General features: G+C 37.1%; 1 protein-coding gene and 2 long non-coding RNA genes across 4 annotated transcripts in view; 1 reads left to right on the top strand and 2 right to left on the bottom strand.

Annotated features, from left to right (window-relative positions):
- Window positions 1-17179, top strand: part of LOC134297414 (uncharacterized) — a 475920-nt gene that overhangs the window by 320701 nt on the left and 138040 nt on the right. The gene's annotated exons all lie outside the window — the stretch shown is intronic.
- The window catches only part of LOC134297413 (uncharacterized), a 474592-nt gene that overhangs the window by 320768 nt on the left and 136645 nt on the right, over window positions 1-17179 (bottom strand). The gene's annotated exons all lie outside the window — the stretch shown is intronic.
- Window positions 7191-8713, bottom strand: LOC134298066 (uncharacterized). The gene is made up of 2 exons (XR_010005042.1): window positions 7780-8713; window positions 7191-7696 (listed from the first exon to the last, which is right to left on the bottom strand). It is a non-coding gene; the product is annotated as an uncharacterized LOC134298066 (long non-coding RNA).

Below are 17179 nucleotides of genomic sequence, written 5' to 3'. Positions count from 1 at the left end.
GTAAGGAAATGGAGGCTAAACGAAAATCTATTAAAAGATAAGAAAGACATAGACAAAATTAAAGAGATGACGAAAGAATACTTTAATATCAATGACACCAACGAAATGAACCCACAAATTGTATGGGACGCTTATAAAGCAGTGGCGAGAGGATTCTTAATCCAATTAAATGCTACTAAACGAAAACAAAAAGAAGCAGAATGGAATAGTTTAAATAAGGAGATTGAGATGAAGGAAAAGGACTTAAAAGCCAACCCCAAAAATAAAAAGATAAAAAGAAATCTAGATTTATTAAATAAAATGAAAGAGAGTAGAGACTTAGAGAAATTGGCAAAACAAATTAAATGGGTTAAACAATACGCTTTTGAAAACGCAAACAAACCAGGGAAATGGTTATCCCGTTTAATAAGGAAGAAGAAACAGAGCAGACAAATTATTAAAATCAGAACCGAAGGCAAAATAGTGAACTTAGATGAGGAAATAAAAGAAGTATTTCAAACATATTACGAGAACCTATACTCTAAAGATAATATCAATCCCGAGGCCATAACAGAGTTCCTAGGCAAATTACAATTGGATAAAATCACAGAAGAGCAAAGACGCGAACTCAATAAAGAAATCACAGAGGAGGAAATTCTTAAAGTAATCAACAATGTAGACAGTAATAAAACCCCGGGGCCGGATGGATTTATTGCGGGCTTTTATAAATTAGGATTAAAAGAAGTGACCTCCTTCCTGAAAAAATTAATGAACCAGGCCCTCCAAAGCAAAGTTATACCAGATTCATGGAAGGAGGCAACAATAGTAGTGATACCCAAAGAGGGTTTAGATATGTCGGATGTGAAAAACTATAGACCCATCTCCCTCCTAAATACAGATTATAAAATTTTCACAAAGATCCTGGCGAATAGGCTGAAGGACTTCCTTGCAGAGTGGATAGGAGAAGACCAAACGGGCTTTCTCCCAGCTAGATCGATTAAGGACAACGTAAGAATAATAATTGATGTTTTGGAATACTATGAACAACATAATCAAACAGAAGTGGGACTTCTCTCTTTGGACGCAGAGAAAGCTTTCGATAATTTAAATTGGAATTTTTTCAAATTGTTATTTTGAGAATTGGACCTAGGATTTCAAATTCAAAATGGCATCAATAGTATTTATGAGGAACAATGGGCAAAAATACAAATTAATGGCCAGGAGACAAAAAAATTCGAAATTAACAAAGGTACGAGACAAGGTTGCCCCCTCTCACCCTTAATATTCATTATGGCATTAGAGACCCTGCTCAGGGTAATTAGAAATGATTCGAACTTGCAAGGCCCTAAAATAGACAAACAAGATTATAAATATCGGGCGTTCGCAGACGACGTGATATGCATTATAGAAAATCCAATCCAGAATATTAAAAATTGGCTTTTGAAAATTGAAGAATATGGAAAGGTGGCCGGCCTCAGAATCAACATAAAGAAAACAACGATCCTTACCAAAAATATGTCAAAAAAGAAACAGAAAGAGCTATACGATATCTCAGGGTTAAAAACAGCGTCCAAATTAAAATACTTAGGGATCTGGCTATCAGCGAAAAATAATCAATTATTAGATTTAAATTACATTGAGAAATGGAAAGAAATTCGAAGGGATCTGGAAAAATGGAAAAATCTAAATGTCTCTTTAATGGGAAGAATAGCAATAATTAAGATGAATGTCCTGCCAAAGTTACTTTACCTATTCCAAAACCTACCAATTATAAGGAGTCCCAAGATATTCAAAGATTGGCAAAAAGACATCACAAAATTTATTTGGAGAGGCAAAAAACCCAGGATCAAATTTAGCACAATGATTTCACCGAAAACGCAGGGAGGTTTTGGCCTCCCGAATCTAAAACTTTACCATGATGCTAGTGCTCTTCTTTGGATAAAAGAGTGGATCAAATTGGAAAAAAATAAAATTTTGAATTTGGAAGGCCATGAATTAAAGAAAGGTTGGCACGGATATTTATGGTATGGTAAAATGAAAATTGACAAACAATTTGGCAATCACTTTATTAGATCTGTTTTATTGAGAACATGGGAAAAATATAAACCCCGCTTCTACACTAAAACACCACTATGGCTATCTCCGATTGAAGCTGAGCATAGAAGGCTATTAGGTTGGCGGAATTGGCCGACCTATAGTCAATTGTTAATTATGGCAAAGGATAAATCCAACCCCCCCAAAGTAAAAGAATTAGCTGAAATACAAAAACTGAATAAAAATGTGTCCTGGTACCAATTTTTCCAAATTAATGAGGCATATAAAAGAGACAAAATAGTCGGATTTGACCAAGAACAAGGATTTTGGGACAAATTTATCCACGTGGAGAGGAAGAACATATCCATACTGTATAATAAACTACTGTCCTGGGAAATTGAAACAGAGTTAGTAACTAATTCTATGATATTATGGGCCAGGAACATAAACAGACCCATTCAATTGTGCGAATGGGAGTCGATTTGGAATAAAAAAATAAAATATACGTACTCAGTAGATATGAAAGAAAATTGGCTTAAGCTTATACATAGATGGTACTTAACACCTAAGAAAATAGGGCATATGTATAAGGACGCAAATAATAAATGCTGGAGGTGTAAAGCCCAAATAGGATCCTATTTCCACATGTGGTGGAAGTGTAGGAAATTAGATAATTTTTGGACTACAATCCTGGAAGAGAGTAATGACATATTAAATACGAAATTTGTGAAAAGGCCGGAACTACTTTTGCTAGGTTTATATGACCCCGAGGACAGAATTGACACTAATACCGACAAACTTTTCACCTTTTTCATCACCGCAGCAAGGCTCCTGATTGCAAGACTCTGGAAGTCAACGCAAGTACCGACAAAAGAACAGTGGCTGGAAAAAGTGATGGAAATCAAGAATATGGACCAACTATCCTTCTGGATCAAAAGAAATAATGGCACCCCACTAAAGGCTACTGACTGGTCTAATTTTGAGGAATACTTAAGGACAAAACTACAAAAGAATTAAGGACTGAAGTAATGGACTTAGTGAGCACAATCGGAAGTCGAAATATCACCTCCCCATTCCCCCTCTGCCCAAACCCCTACCCCATCTTTTATGTCCCACAGCCCCCCCTTCCCCATTGCACCCTTATCCCAATCCGTGTATGTGCCACCACAAACCCCACCCCTACCCCTATAGTTAATACTTGTTTGTCTGTGTACCACGTGTTGAAAGAAATCACAATAAAAAGTACTTGCAAAAAAAAGAAACTGACTTAAGTTGTTAGAGTAGATGTGTTCAGTTTATAATAGCTGAGCAAGAGAGCTGATACCAGGGATCATTCATAGGGCTGGCAAAAGCAAATTATAACAACAAAAGGCAAATTATACATGATGCAACTTCTCCGTGAGATACCAGAATTATTTCAGTTGTTTCATCACAAATGTGTAAAGAAGGAGAGTCTTTCATACATGCATGTACACATGATAAACCTAGCATAATCAGGTTTTCTTCGTGTACAGTATGAACACAAGCACAATCTGCATGTTTGAGACATACTGCCAAAATTGGTAGAGATTTCTATGGAAATAAGCAGCTCAGCATCAGGAAACAGATGCAAAATGGAATTCATGTAGAGAGCTTTTGCTACTGCAATGGTATACAATTTTTGTATCACCAGAGTTTGTGGAGGTATGCTGTCACAGCAGCTTTTCAACCAATCTGTTGCACTTCTTTGCAGGTGGACGAGCTCATAAGATCAGTCTATTAGTTTCACACAGGGCTCTTTTATTTCAAAGCGTTTTGGTTTCTCCACCAAAGGTTTCTGGAACTATATCAAATATATTTATGATCCTATGTTTCCTCTGATCAAAAAAGACTTTAGTAATATCGCTGATGCACAGTCCAGTACTTACCATGTCAGATGTAAACTGCCATGCATAAGCTTACACAGTTGAGGTTAAGCAATTTTTCTCTCTCTCTGCTCACATGAATAAAATATGTTTATTTCTCCTCTTGCAATGGTAAAAGAAAGGTGATCAGATTTTATAACATGTCTCCCAGGCACGTTTCTAGAATGTTCATAACTATTTTCAAGACTGAATATTTTCAGGCAAATACTGACCCTGATTATATGCATCCTTCTAAACATACACAATATCAATTTGTTCCAGTACTCTTAAGCATCCTCGTCATCGTCTCACTCGTTCAGTCATTTTCGACTCTTCGTGACCTCATGGACCAGTCCACGCCAGAGCTCCCTGTCAGCCGTTGCCGCCTCCAGTTCCTTCAAGGTCGAGCCAGTCACTTCAAGGATACCGTCCATCCATCTCGCCCTTGGTTGGCTTCTCTTCCTTTTTCCTTCCATTTTCCCCAGCATCATAATCTTCTCCAAGCTTTCCTGTCTTCTCATGATGTGGCCAAAATACTTCAACTTTGCCTCTAATATCCTTCCCTCCAGTGAGCAGTCGGGCATTATTTCCTGGAGGATGGACTAGTTGGATCTTCTTGTGGTCCAAGGCACTCTCAGGATTTTCCTCCAGCACCAAAGTTCAAAAGCATCTATCTTCCTTCGCTCAGCCTTCCTTATGGTCCAGCTCTCGCAGCCATAGGTCACTAAGGGGAATACCATTGCTTTCACTATGCGGACCTTCGTTGCCAGTGTGATGTCTCTGCTTTTCAGTATTTTATCGAGGTTGGCCATTGCTCTCTTCCCAAGAAGTAGACGTCTTCTGATTTCCTGGCTGCAGTCTGCATCTGCAGTGATCTTCGCACCTAGAAATATAAAGTCTGTCACTGCCTCCACATTTTCTCCCTCCATTTGCCAGTTGTCAATCAGTCTGGTTGCCATGATCTTGGTTTTCTTAAGCATCCTACAGATACACAAATGTCTTAGTAAATTGTTGATAGGAAGAAGTTATTTCATCATTGTTATATGTATCTATTACTGTTTGCTGTCACTATATAATAGTTGCTGCTTTATATGAAATATGGGGATGTTGCATCCCTTTATTTTTGGGGATTTAGATCAGAACAGTATTATTATGATCACACAGTGGTATTAGCAGTGCTACTATCAGCACTGGTGGGAATAAACCTCTAAATTTTCTCAGTGGTAATTACTAATGAAAGTGATGGTTGGACTGATTAAATCACCCAAATATATCAGCAAGGGAATACCCAAGGTACTTTTTGAATTTAATTAACATGTGAGAGGTTAGTGACATAGTGAAGTTGAAATATGAGACATAATAAGTTTGGAGTGCAATCTATCTACACCTGCCTGAAAGTAGGCCTCTTCCAACTGAGCAAAACTTTAAGCCTTTTTATATATGAGGGGATTAAGGGGCAATTCTGTACTGTAATTTCTGCATTGTATTTATTTAGGGCTTTAAGATTGCAGTAAATATTGCAGAAATACTGAGCTACACATGCAGAAGAGCCAAGCAATCAAGGCACCTCATAGGGTACATGGAGCTTTTTGCATAATGTATATGTGTCAAATTTAATTTATGATTTGCATTGTCATTGAGAGAGGAGAGATTAAAAGTGCAGTTTGCAATATTCAATTATAATTGGTTTCATAGAACTAGGAAAGATGTACACATTGGGCCATACTAGCTGGGAAAACTGGGAGTTATAAAACTATAGTTATCTACAGTTCTAATCTCTAATGAAACTACATTGTAAATTAGTTAATTAGTTAAGGATTGAGAAGAATTCTGACTAAGATATAGGCACTCACAACATGGCCCTTAAGAACAATGACATATTTGAAATGTTTTACCAGGAGTCAACCTGACATGAAAGTATGACTGGCAAAGTTGGAGATTGCTCTCTACCCTTAAAAGGGTTTCTGGTGAAATAACCTCCATTGCTTCCATCCAGTTGGGAGGAACACTCAGTTTGACAGAGTTTTATAATTACTCCCTAACCTGTACATATATGCATCAATAGAAATCGGAAATCAAATGATATTTTGGATTTCTAAAAAGATATTTTGACTCAGTCTTAAATAATTTGCATCATATTATTCTTGCAGTCGCTTCTCTTAATTACCAGCAAGTTGCTTTATGCAAGATTTTTTGGGAATACCTGATTCTTTTGAAGTAGATCAGTATGTCACATAACACTCTCCTCTCATACAATAGGACATTGTTGCATGTTCTTTACAAGTGTATTCTTGAACACGCAATTAGAATATAATTAATCACTAAAGTGATTAAGGCTGAGTGAAGAATTTAGCAGAAAGGAAGAAATGAAATAGAGGCCTGAATTGTAACCATTAGTCCCAAGTAGACAGGGCAAAGCCATTAAATAAGCTGATGAATAATGAGTCAACTGTAGGAAAATCCTCAGAATTCAATATAGATTCAGAATTACTTCCAAAAAAGCATTAATAATTAGATGGCAAATTTTAACATTGGATTGACACAGAATTGCTATAAATTGGGGAGATTTGTTGCTCCAGCAGTGAGTTTGTCCCACTGCACATCTTCAGAGTGCTTGACTAGATACAGTTTGGATTAGGTTTATTGGCAATTTAATCTTGTGGCTATGCCCATACATGAAAAAGTATTACAGATACAGTAGAGTCTCACTTATCCAACACTCGCTTATCCAACGTTCTGGATTATCCAACACATTTTTGTAGTCAATGTTTTCAATACATCGTGATATTTTGGTGCTAAATTCGTAAATACAGTAATTACTACATAGCATTACTGTGTATTGAACTACTTTTTCTGCCAAATTTGTTGTATAACATGATGCTTCAGTGCTTAATTTGTAAAATCATAACCTAATTTGATGTTTAATAGGCTTTTCTTAATCTCTCCTTATTATCCAACATATTCGCTTATCCAACGTTCTGCTGGCCCGTTTATGTTGGATAATTGAGACTCTACTGTACTGAAGAATATCTTTATGATCAACAAATTTAAAAAAAACAACTATTCACCTTCCTTTCAAACGGGTGCCAGTTTTGAAATATTTGCTACTACTTTATTTTCCGATTTCAGAGACAATACCATCATAACTATTTTATTTTTCAGTACTACTACTTTATTTTCTAATTTCAGAGATAATACCATCAAATGTTGCTCTTTTCAAGAATATTTAAGGGAAACGAACTACTTGAAATTAAGTAGCTGAACTGATAATGTCAAGGACAGAACGCCACAAGATAAGATATAACAAAGTTTATTGGAGTTACAGAACCAAAAATGCCCGTAAAAGACAAGGGCTAGGCAAACATTGGCCTTAAAAGTAAAAAGACACAAGGAAAACGTTCAAAAGATAAACCGGATTAAACCGGAGTTTAATCCGGGTTAAACCAAAAAAGCTTACTTCAGCCTGGGACTAAAACAAACAAAAGCTGGTGAACAAAAGGTTCAAAGGAATACAAAAAACTGGCAGCAGATGCTTCTCTGCTGCCAAAAACTATGTTTGAGTAACTAAGAGGTTACTCCTCCACACAGCAAGCAATTTCCAGATACAAACGCAGCATTCAAGGGCAGAAGCGGTCAGCGAAGTTCCAATCCGGTCCGAGGGTCGTAAGGCAGGTACAGACGTTTGTAGTTCACCAGGTCCAACGATAATCACAGGAAGGAGAGTCCGAGGCCGTAGTCAGTCAGTCAGTCAGTCCAGAATAAACAGATGGCGTCCGTCAAGAAGACGACGGAGGTCCAAGCTATTAAGATTAAGCACAGGTTGCACAACAAAAGCCCACACAGTTCCTCCCGCCGTTTATGCCCAGTGTCCTTGGTAACTTACGTAGTCAGCAAACGAATCACACCCGTCTTCAGGAATTTCCCACACAGAGCCCAAGCGTTCGTCCAGATTACCTTGCCCAACGCAATTAGCCATTGCTTCCAAACCCCATTTTATGCCAGTTTACAGCTCCTCATCGCTATCAGCTGTTACCCTAATTCCAGGCGTTTCCTCATCACTTTCCTCATCAGAACTGAAACACCTTTGACTACGCCCCACAGCATCCCCAGCTGTGGATCCCGTCCCATCCCTCCAGCTTGTCCACGGGTCTAATCCTGAAGGTCCCCAATCGCCTTCCATACTATCATTGCCAGTGGCACCCAAATCCTCCCTCACACGAGTCCATTCCATGTCATCCTCCTCTGAGCTAACCATCTCTTCCTCCATTCTCTCAGTAAAACCCTCAAAGGAATCCTCGTCAGATGGTTCTGCAAATAAGTCCCGCAGCCGCTTCCTTTCTCGCTCCTCGAGAGTATCTGACTCCCGAGGAGTCTTACGACCACGTCTCCCAGTATCAGAGCCATAAGGCTCAACCATAACAGATAATAAACAACCAAACATCAGTTAAAATTTTAAAGACAATCCATTTAAAACCATGTCTCAGACTAGCAAGTCTAATCCTCACATGTTGTTTGTGTTATATGCTGCCAAGTCATCTTTGACTTATAGAAACACTATGAATGGGAGATGTTTAAGCGAAACCTCTTTTGTTATTAACAGCCATATTCAAGTCTTACAAAGTCAGGGCTATGGGTTCCTTGATTGAGCTAGTGCACTTATAAATTGGTTTTCCTTTTCCCCCTCTTTCTCTCACCTTTTATCAGCATCAACATCTTTTCCAGTGAGTCATGTCTTTTCAGGATATGTCTAAAGTACCACCAATTTAATTTAATCATGTAGCCCCTTTGTGGTCTATTAGTAGAAAAAATAAATTGTGAGAAGACATGGGAGAAGGCCTTTTTTTTCAATGGTACCCCATTTGTGGAATATCCTTCCCCAGATGCTCAATTAGCACCAACATTGGAATCATTTCAGATCTAAGTTAAAACCTGCTTTGATTTTCTTTTTAATCAAATCCTTTGGAACAAACTGATTTTATCCAGGCTTACATTATGTTTATGTTTATGTTTTTGGGTATGTTTTTTATGTTTATTTATACCCCGCTTTTTCTATCCACAAGAAGACTCAAAGTGGCTATCATATGGTTATATTATTCAAGGTACTTTTAGCTGATTTTAACTTGTTTGATAAACTGTGTAATATATATTTTAATCATTTTAAACGTTTTAAACTATTTATTATTTGAAGTTGATTTTGTTGTAAGCTACTCTGAGACCTTCAGATAAAAGCTGAGATATAAACACTTAAATAAAATAAATAAGCACATTGATATTGGCTTTTAGTGAGAGTTACAATTTTCTTTGCTCTAAATTTTTATGTAAATTGTCCATATTCAAAATTGAAACACATCTCAACCTATGGTACTTATAGGCCTTGACGGAATGCCTGGAGAAATCATTTGACACAAATGCAAAGTGCATTCTCACCCAGACCATTTATCTTTATGTGTGACAGATGAATAATTTAATTCAATTCTAAAAAGTGTAGAGTTTAAGGATTTCATAATATTAGTAATAATAATATCTCAAAATTCAATTTTATTTATATGGCTAACATCACTGACTAGCAGTGTTTTCAGATTACATCCTAGGCAAGCTTGGTATGCCCCAAAACCTCTTAGGAACTTCTCAGTAACAAAATTGAAGATGGTTTTCACATCTTGCTAAAATATTCCATCTCAGTGTCATAATTATCTCATAGGAACACTGTATAGAAGCATTCATAATTATTAGAGAAGTGGTATTTTACTTATGCATACGTATATTAATATATTCCAATCCCACCTTCAGCACTCATGAAAGTACACTTTAAAATGTGAACAGATTAAACATGTATTTAAAACTTTAACCATTTGAAACCACTTAAATCTTTTAAATATATACCTTTACACAACTGTCACAACAGATAACTAATTTTGAGCAGATTGTAGGCTATAATAAATGCAATTTAAATATATTGGTATAATTTCTAATGAGTGCTAGATAAATTCTAAATGTACACAGTGCTTTATCAACCCTGGGTATCACTTACTAACTGGTAATAAAGTGATGCAGTGCTAACCAAGAAAACTATCTTGCACACTGGATAACTTCTTAGTATGCATCTCTTCCCTTTGTAATCAAAGGCACAGCAATCTTTATAGCAGCAGGATTTGTATTGCTATTATTAATATGTGTCTGTATAAATGCTGTAGCTTGTCACAAGAAAAACAGTAAGGGATAATTGTTTGTGGTCATGTGTTATATTTATTCAGATGCCCCTCAGGGCTAGACAAAGAAATGTATTAATCCACTTCAAGAACAAAGCTATTGTCACTATTACAACTGTATCTTTGTTCATTTGTTTTCTCTCTGGGTAGAGAAATGAATGCATTAAAAATGAAAACAAAAACAGATGAGACAATGAATTCTCACAGAAAAGTTATAAAGAAAACTAAATTTAACTACTCTGTTATGAATAGTAAAATAAAGGCAGAAAGAGTGCTTCCATAACTTTTGTTATAGCTTCAGTTCTCTCAAACTTTGTAAAGGGAGCATGTAGCCTTGAGGTCAATTTGAAATTAATTTAAAACAACAGCAACAATTAAACATTGGAAAAGAAACCGAGAATTAACCTAAAAAAGGTCAGACTAGCTTGCTTTGAGGACTCACAGACATTTTTTCAATGTACTTGAACAGCCCCATGAAAATACAATATTGTGCCAAAAGTTAGATATGAACAAATTCTATTACAGGTTGATAAAAATGATTGAACCAAAGGTATCAATTTTTAAAATAAGTAACTGTTTGTTTCTCATGACTCTATATGAACTGCATATTATTTGATATTGTCATTCAAATGTATGTGAATCCTTTCAGTACATAGTGGCTAGCACTAAAAATCCAGACAATATTATTTAAGAAGACAGAAAAATATCAAAACAACATTAGGTATTTAAGACATATTTAAAAATTAGCACTAAGAGAATCAGATGAAATCATAACCAAAAGCATATTAGAAAACATATCAGACAGCTTTCCCTACAAAATGAGTTCTAGAGCCTGGATTCAGCCATTGAGAAGTCCTCTTGAGAAGTTCATATAGTAGTAGAATAGAGGGAAATTTCCTTTCCAAAGATCTAATAGTGCAAGTGTATATGAAAGAACAGATTTTTTCAGGACATGGTCCCAACTCAAGCAGGACTTCATAAAACTGGGATTTTGTATTATGCCAAGAAACTAACATGTTGTCGTTGTATTGAAATGTCTTCTTATTGGCTTCCATTAAAAATAACACTCAGGCACATTGCTCTAGCATTTTCTTATGATCCATGTCAAATTTCAGAGGTCTAATTTCTTGACCTTAAAGCTATTGTGGACATGCACATGCGATTCTGTTTTATTAAATGAATTTTAGTGTTTATAATGATTGCTTAGAAGTAAACTTCACTAAGTGACATGGTGAGGAAGAGCTGAGGAGCCCTATCACCAAGGTGAAAGAAGAAAGTGCAAAAGCTGGGTTGCAGTTAAGAAAACCAAGATCATGGCAACTACACCTATTGATAACTGGCAAATAGAGGGAGGAAACATGGAGGCAGTGACAGACTTTATATTTCTAGGTGCGAAGATCACTGCAGATACAGACTGCAGCCAGGAAATCAGAAGACATTTACTTCTTGGTAGGAGAGCAATGGCCAACCTTGACAAAATAGTGAAGAGCAGAGACATCACACTGGCAACGAAGGTCCGCATAGTGAAAGCAATGGTATTCCCCATAGTAACCTATGGGTGTGAGAGCTGGACCATAAGGAAGGCTGAGCGAAGGAAGATAGACGCTTTTTAACTCTGGTGCTGGAGGAAAATCCTGAGAGTGGCTTGGACCACAAGAAGATCCAACCAGTCCATCCTCCAGGAAATAATGCCTGGGTGCTCACTGGAGGGCAGGATATTAGAGGCAAAGCTGAAGTAGTTTGACCACATCATGAGGAGACAGGAAAGCTTGGAAAAGATCATCTTGCTGGGGAAAATGGAAGGAAAAAAGAAGAGAGGCCGACCAAGGGCAAGATGGATGGACGGTATCCTTGAAGTGACTGGCTTGACCTTGAAGGAACTGGGGGCTGTGACAGGAGCTCTAGCGTGGACTGGTGCATGAGGTCACGAAGAGTCGGAGACGACTAAACGACTGAGCAGCAGCAGAGCAGCAATTAATTGAATGGCACTTTACACATAGTGCTAGGGTAGCAAATGGGTTCTCTCAAAGCATGCTGATGCCTGTCATCTATATGGTGAACAGCTCTTTCATATATGCGTAATAATTATCTATTATTAATAGGAGTATTGAAAGCACAATAGTGTGGACTTCAGCATGATTATCAGCCCCAGTAAAAAAAACAACAACAAACATTTATTGTTATCTTGAACAAATAACTACAGATTAAAATTTCTTCTGAGTCATATGTGAATCATATGTATGAATATTTTTGTAGATGTAGTCTGAAAATTGAAAGTGAATTTTACACTGATTAATACATGATGTTTCTTGGTGTCTAATTAAGTTCAATAAAGGTCTGTCAATATTGGTTGCTATCACTTGTCATTTTATATTAAATCTAATGGGTACAGGCGCTCAGGTGCACATAACTCAGATGTAACAGCAGTACAGCATTGGCCCTTCAAATTAAAAACAATTTAAAAGACCTAAACAAGATAACCAAAATTTTATCTTGATGAAAGTAAAAACAAGGTCCATTGTCTATCTAAAAGAAAGGGAAAATTTAAATAGAATTGGTATAATTAAAAATGTAATTTTATTTTCTTCCCTGTTTATGGATGCCACTTTTTATTGTGCTCTAGGTTCATGTTTATTAATAAACATTATTATTTCATAATGAAATTTTCAAGAAACCTGATCCTTAAAGTTTGTACCCAAGCCATGGATTCATAATCCATTCACCATTATACATTCCCCTCTTCTTTTAAAAATGGGAATAAGCTCACCTTCTATGAATTTCAGAGCTAAAGGCAGAATATAGTTCTTTAAAATGCACTGTGCTTGAGAAGTAGCCTGCACATTTTCGAAGCATTGTGGAGTGTAAATGAACTCATGTCCTCTTTTTGAACTTAGAAATGTCAAGAGGGTTGGAGATCTAACCTCATATCACATTTATTCAGTATTCTGTACACGTCTTAGATTCAACATGATAATATCAAGCCTTTTCATCTACGAAGAAAAAGTGAGTTCTTAACTACAAATTTTGGCTGATTACAGCTGTCTGACAAACAGCATGGATCTCTATATAGTCATTCTTTCCAAAGTATGACTAAAAGAGAAGGTGAACAACATTTCTAATAGCCTGCACCCATAACTACTACTGGTAACCACTAGGAGAAGGGATCAACAAAATATTTAAGAGAAAAAGAAAGACACTGATTATGATATTGGAACCACTTTGGTATTGCTTAATTTGAAGTATTTATCAGAAGTGACTTAAAAAACAATGAGATGATAACTGAATGTCTAAATATGTTTAAAATGAAACTGTTTGGGGAAGGTTTATTTTGGATAAAGAGGCACTTAAGCTGTCTGCCAGGGATCAGGGAAAATCTCAATAAGACCTTAGCAGAATGCACTCTTGGGGGAGGAGAATCTAACAACTACCCTTTAGGATTAGAGGGATGTTGGAGACACTGGGTCTATTCAGTACTGTGCAAATGAAAAAATATAGTAGATATAAAATTCTAATGTATGTTAACAAGGGCTTAAATTAAAGGGATAATAGTGGACTGTGTTTTATAATGTTTTTGTCAAATTATACATAGTAAAAAGTTGGTATCATAATAGGGTGCATTTAGGAATCAACAACCAAGCACTTGGGGAGTTAGGGACCTTGAGAGCTTGAGATGCTTGAAATGTAAACCATACAGGGTAAAGAGGGAGGAGCAAGAAGGTTAGCACAACCCAAGTGAGAGACAATTTCTCTGCCATTCCTCCCAAAATAATTGGTGATTAATCAACAGCCGGAAAGGCGGGGGGGGGGGGGGGGGACGGGGACAGTCAGGAACAGTCTTAATACTAGGGGAAAATGGGATCAAAGATAGAATAATAAAGGAACAAATAAATAAAAATAAATATAGATTGGAGAATTAAACATAATGTCAGTCAGCCTATACAGTCTTGGCTCATTATTAATGAAACAAAAACTAGAGAAATCACTAAATCAATTTCAAATTCACATTGCTCCTCTCCAGGAAACAAACAAAAGGAAAGATAGTCCTAAATTGCTTAACTTTAAAAAGTGGGAAACTCAGATGGAATCCAGAGGCTTGAATAAATCTCGAGGAATGGCTGGCTATCCTTATAAAAGTTTATGCTTCTTTCAAAATTTGTATTCCTCTTCAGTTGATACAATTCAATATACCAAAGAAAATAGTTAAAAATGGGTGGTATGAGCCAATAAAAACAGAATATCCAATCCAATGGTTTTATATAGGCAAGAAGAAGGAAACTGGTAGATGGCATATGTTCTATATCTCAAAAATAGAGCTGATAGAGGAAAACTGGTGCCATTTTTGAATCAGCAGGTCAAATATAGCAGAAACTGGCATAATTTTGGAGGCACTAAAATCTGTGTTTGCACACAATGACCTGTCTGCCATAGCTGAGAATATTGATGATACACACACACACACACACACACACAGTACTCTATTTATATCAGATTTTTTGCAGGTAATTACAGGAAACATTATTGCTTAGTGAACTGTATTGGCCCCACTGGGCTGTCATCTTATCCATGTCACCGTTACTGCTGTCTGATGGCTAAAGAATAATGATGATGATGATAATTTTACTTCTTACCTGCTCTCCTCATGGCTTGAGGCAGGTCACAGCCTGTCACATCCGTGATGTCACACAATCAGCAATAAGGATAGATACTCCATTATGACATTGGCAGAAAAAAAAATCCGTATTGAAAAAGGGTGAAGGTGGTCAGAGTCCCTCTTATCAGTCTGAAACTATCACAATACAACTGTCCAGTGCTGTGAAGCTCTGGGATACTCCAGAGTTTCCAGCAAACAAGTGCTGAATCTGGGGCTGTTTGTGCCTGATATGGGAATAAATTGGTTTAAAGTAAAAAAAAAAAAAAACCCAGATTCTCATTGGATGTCACTGTGTGTTACAGAGACAATGTATTTTCAATGAGTCCAGGCGCTGGGGTCTGCTTGGACAGCATAATGGGGTTTACTTCTGATAAGATATTAAAAACCTAAAAATGTATTTTTAAAAGAACAATGTAATTAGGATACTAAATAATCAAACAAGCAAGTACAATGTTTGAAATGAGATAAAGAAATGAGGCAAAGACAGTTTCTTGTGGCAGGGTTCCTATGGGCTTATAGTCAGTCAGTCAGTAGCCTTTATTTCGGTCAACAAACCATTGGCTAGGATCAAGTTATAGTACAGATGTAGTACAGATCAAGTACAGATGGAATACAGCATTTGAGTAATTTATGACAATTGCATTTGACTTATGGTTAATAACAGGTATGTACAATCTCTATTGGCTATTTGACTAACTTTATAATCTAAAACAAAAACTGTTTGCAGATTAGTAAACTGTCCCCTAGATATTCTTTGTTATACTCTCAACACTTACAGATTTTTCATGAAGCACTAACGGCTTTTTGCCGCTGAAAAGAGAAATTTAGCCACCTGCTCCGTTATCCTTTTGTCAAAGTCAGACAGTAAATAACTGCGGTACCAATTTAGGGTTCTTCCTGGCCATTTAGTGAGTAGAGGTGATATTAACCTTAATCTATCATCTTTGTAAATTGTACAAATAAAAAGTACATGTATAACAGTTTCGACATTTCCCTCCCCGCAAGGGCATGCTCTGTGTTCGTATTTAATGCCTTTGCATCTGCCCTCTAGTATGGCTGATTTGAGTGCATTGAATCTGGCCCAGCTAAAAGCAAGGCGAAACTTTGGTATATTTAAGTTTTCTAGATATTTAGCACCTCCCATAGAATTAAATGTTAGGCCTAGAGTCAATGGGGAGCATGTGGAGCGCGCCTGAGTCATTGAGGTTTGTTTGTCTATGTCACTAATTCGCTCTGCTAAGATCTTCACAGTCTTTTTATACTCAAAACCCCTCAGTATATTCTCTGAAAGCCCCAATTGCCTAAACTTCTCATTTAATGCTTTGATTTGGTGGGATTTGAAGAGGTCTTTTTGAATCAAATATATATATCCTGCTTCAGGTCCTTTATATATCCTCTCAATCCAATATCCTAGGGCCCTTCTCCAAGCTGTTGATTCCAATGAGGCTGTTCCTGATTCAAGTCTTAAAACAGCAGATGGAACACAATTGGGGACAGCGAACAGTTTTCTAAGGAACCCTGATTGAACTTGTTCAGCTTTAGATGAGAAGCCTGTGATCCAAACAGGAATTGCGTAAAGTAGCTGGGCTGTTACCTTTGCTTGGAAAACCTTTATTGCAGCGGGGATATATTGACCACCTTTTGTGTAGAAAAAGCGTATTATAGCTTTACTACTGGATAAAGCATTTTGTATTGCCATTTTTTGATGACAACCCCAGGAGCCTGAGGCCTGAAAGGTCACCCCCAGGTATTTGAAGGAAGAAACTTGTTGTATTAAGTTTTCTCCTATATACCAGTTATGTCTGGCTCGCTTTTTTGAGAAAATCATGATTTTGGTTTTACTGTAGTTTATCTTTAGCTGATTTTTCTCACAATATTCGTAGAATGCCCTCAGCACTCGCTTGAGTCCTACCATGGTGTAGGATATGAGGGCAGCATCATCTGCATACAGCAATAGGGGTATATTGGTGGATGAAATTTTAGGGGGATGTCCATTTGGTAGTGAAACATGGGCGGCCAAGTCATTTAGGTATAAATTAAAGAAAATAGGGGACAGGATACAGCCCTGGCGCACCCCCCTGTTGACAGCTATTGGTTTTGAGAGGTTGCCTTGTACACTGCATCTTACTTGTGCTGTAGTGTCTGAGTATAAGCTCTTGATCAGCCAGAGCAACCTTTTGTCGATTGTGGTCTCCTGCAGTTTTTGCCACAGCAAATTTCTTGGGACAGAGTCAAACGCGGCTTTTAGATCGATGAAAGCAGTATATAGTCCCTTGTAGGGACGTTTTTGGTATTTTTCAGCTAGGTGGTTTAGCACAATACAGTGGTCTATGGTAGACCTCCCTTTTCTAAAGCCTGCCTGTTCCTCGCCTATTATTTTTTCGGAGTCCAACCAGTCTAGGAGCCTGTTATATAAGTGGCGA

This window comes from Anolis carolinensis, chromosome 3 (assembly GCF_035594765.1).
Source record: "Anolis carolinensis isolate JA03-04 chromosome 3, rAnoCar3.1.pri, whole genome shotgun sequence".
Taxonomy (NCBI): domain Eukaryota; kingdom Metazoa; phylum Chordata; class Lepidosauria; order Squamata; family Dactyloidae; genus Anolis; species Anolis carolinensis.
This window is presented reverse-complemented; position numbering and strand designations above follow the sequence as displayed.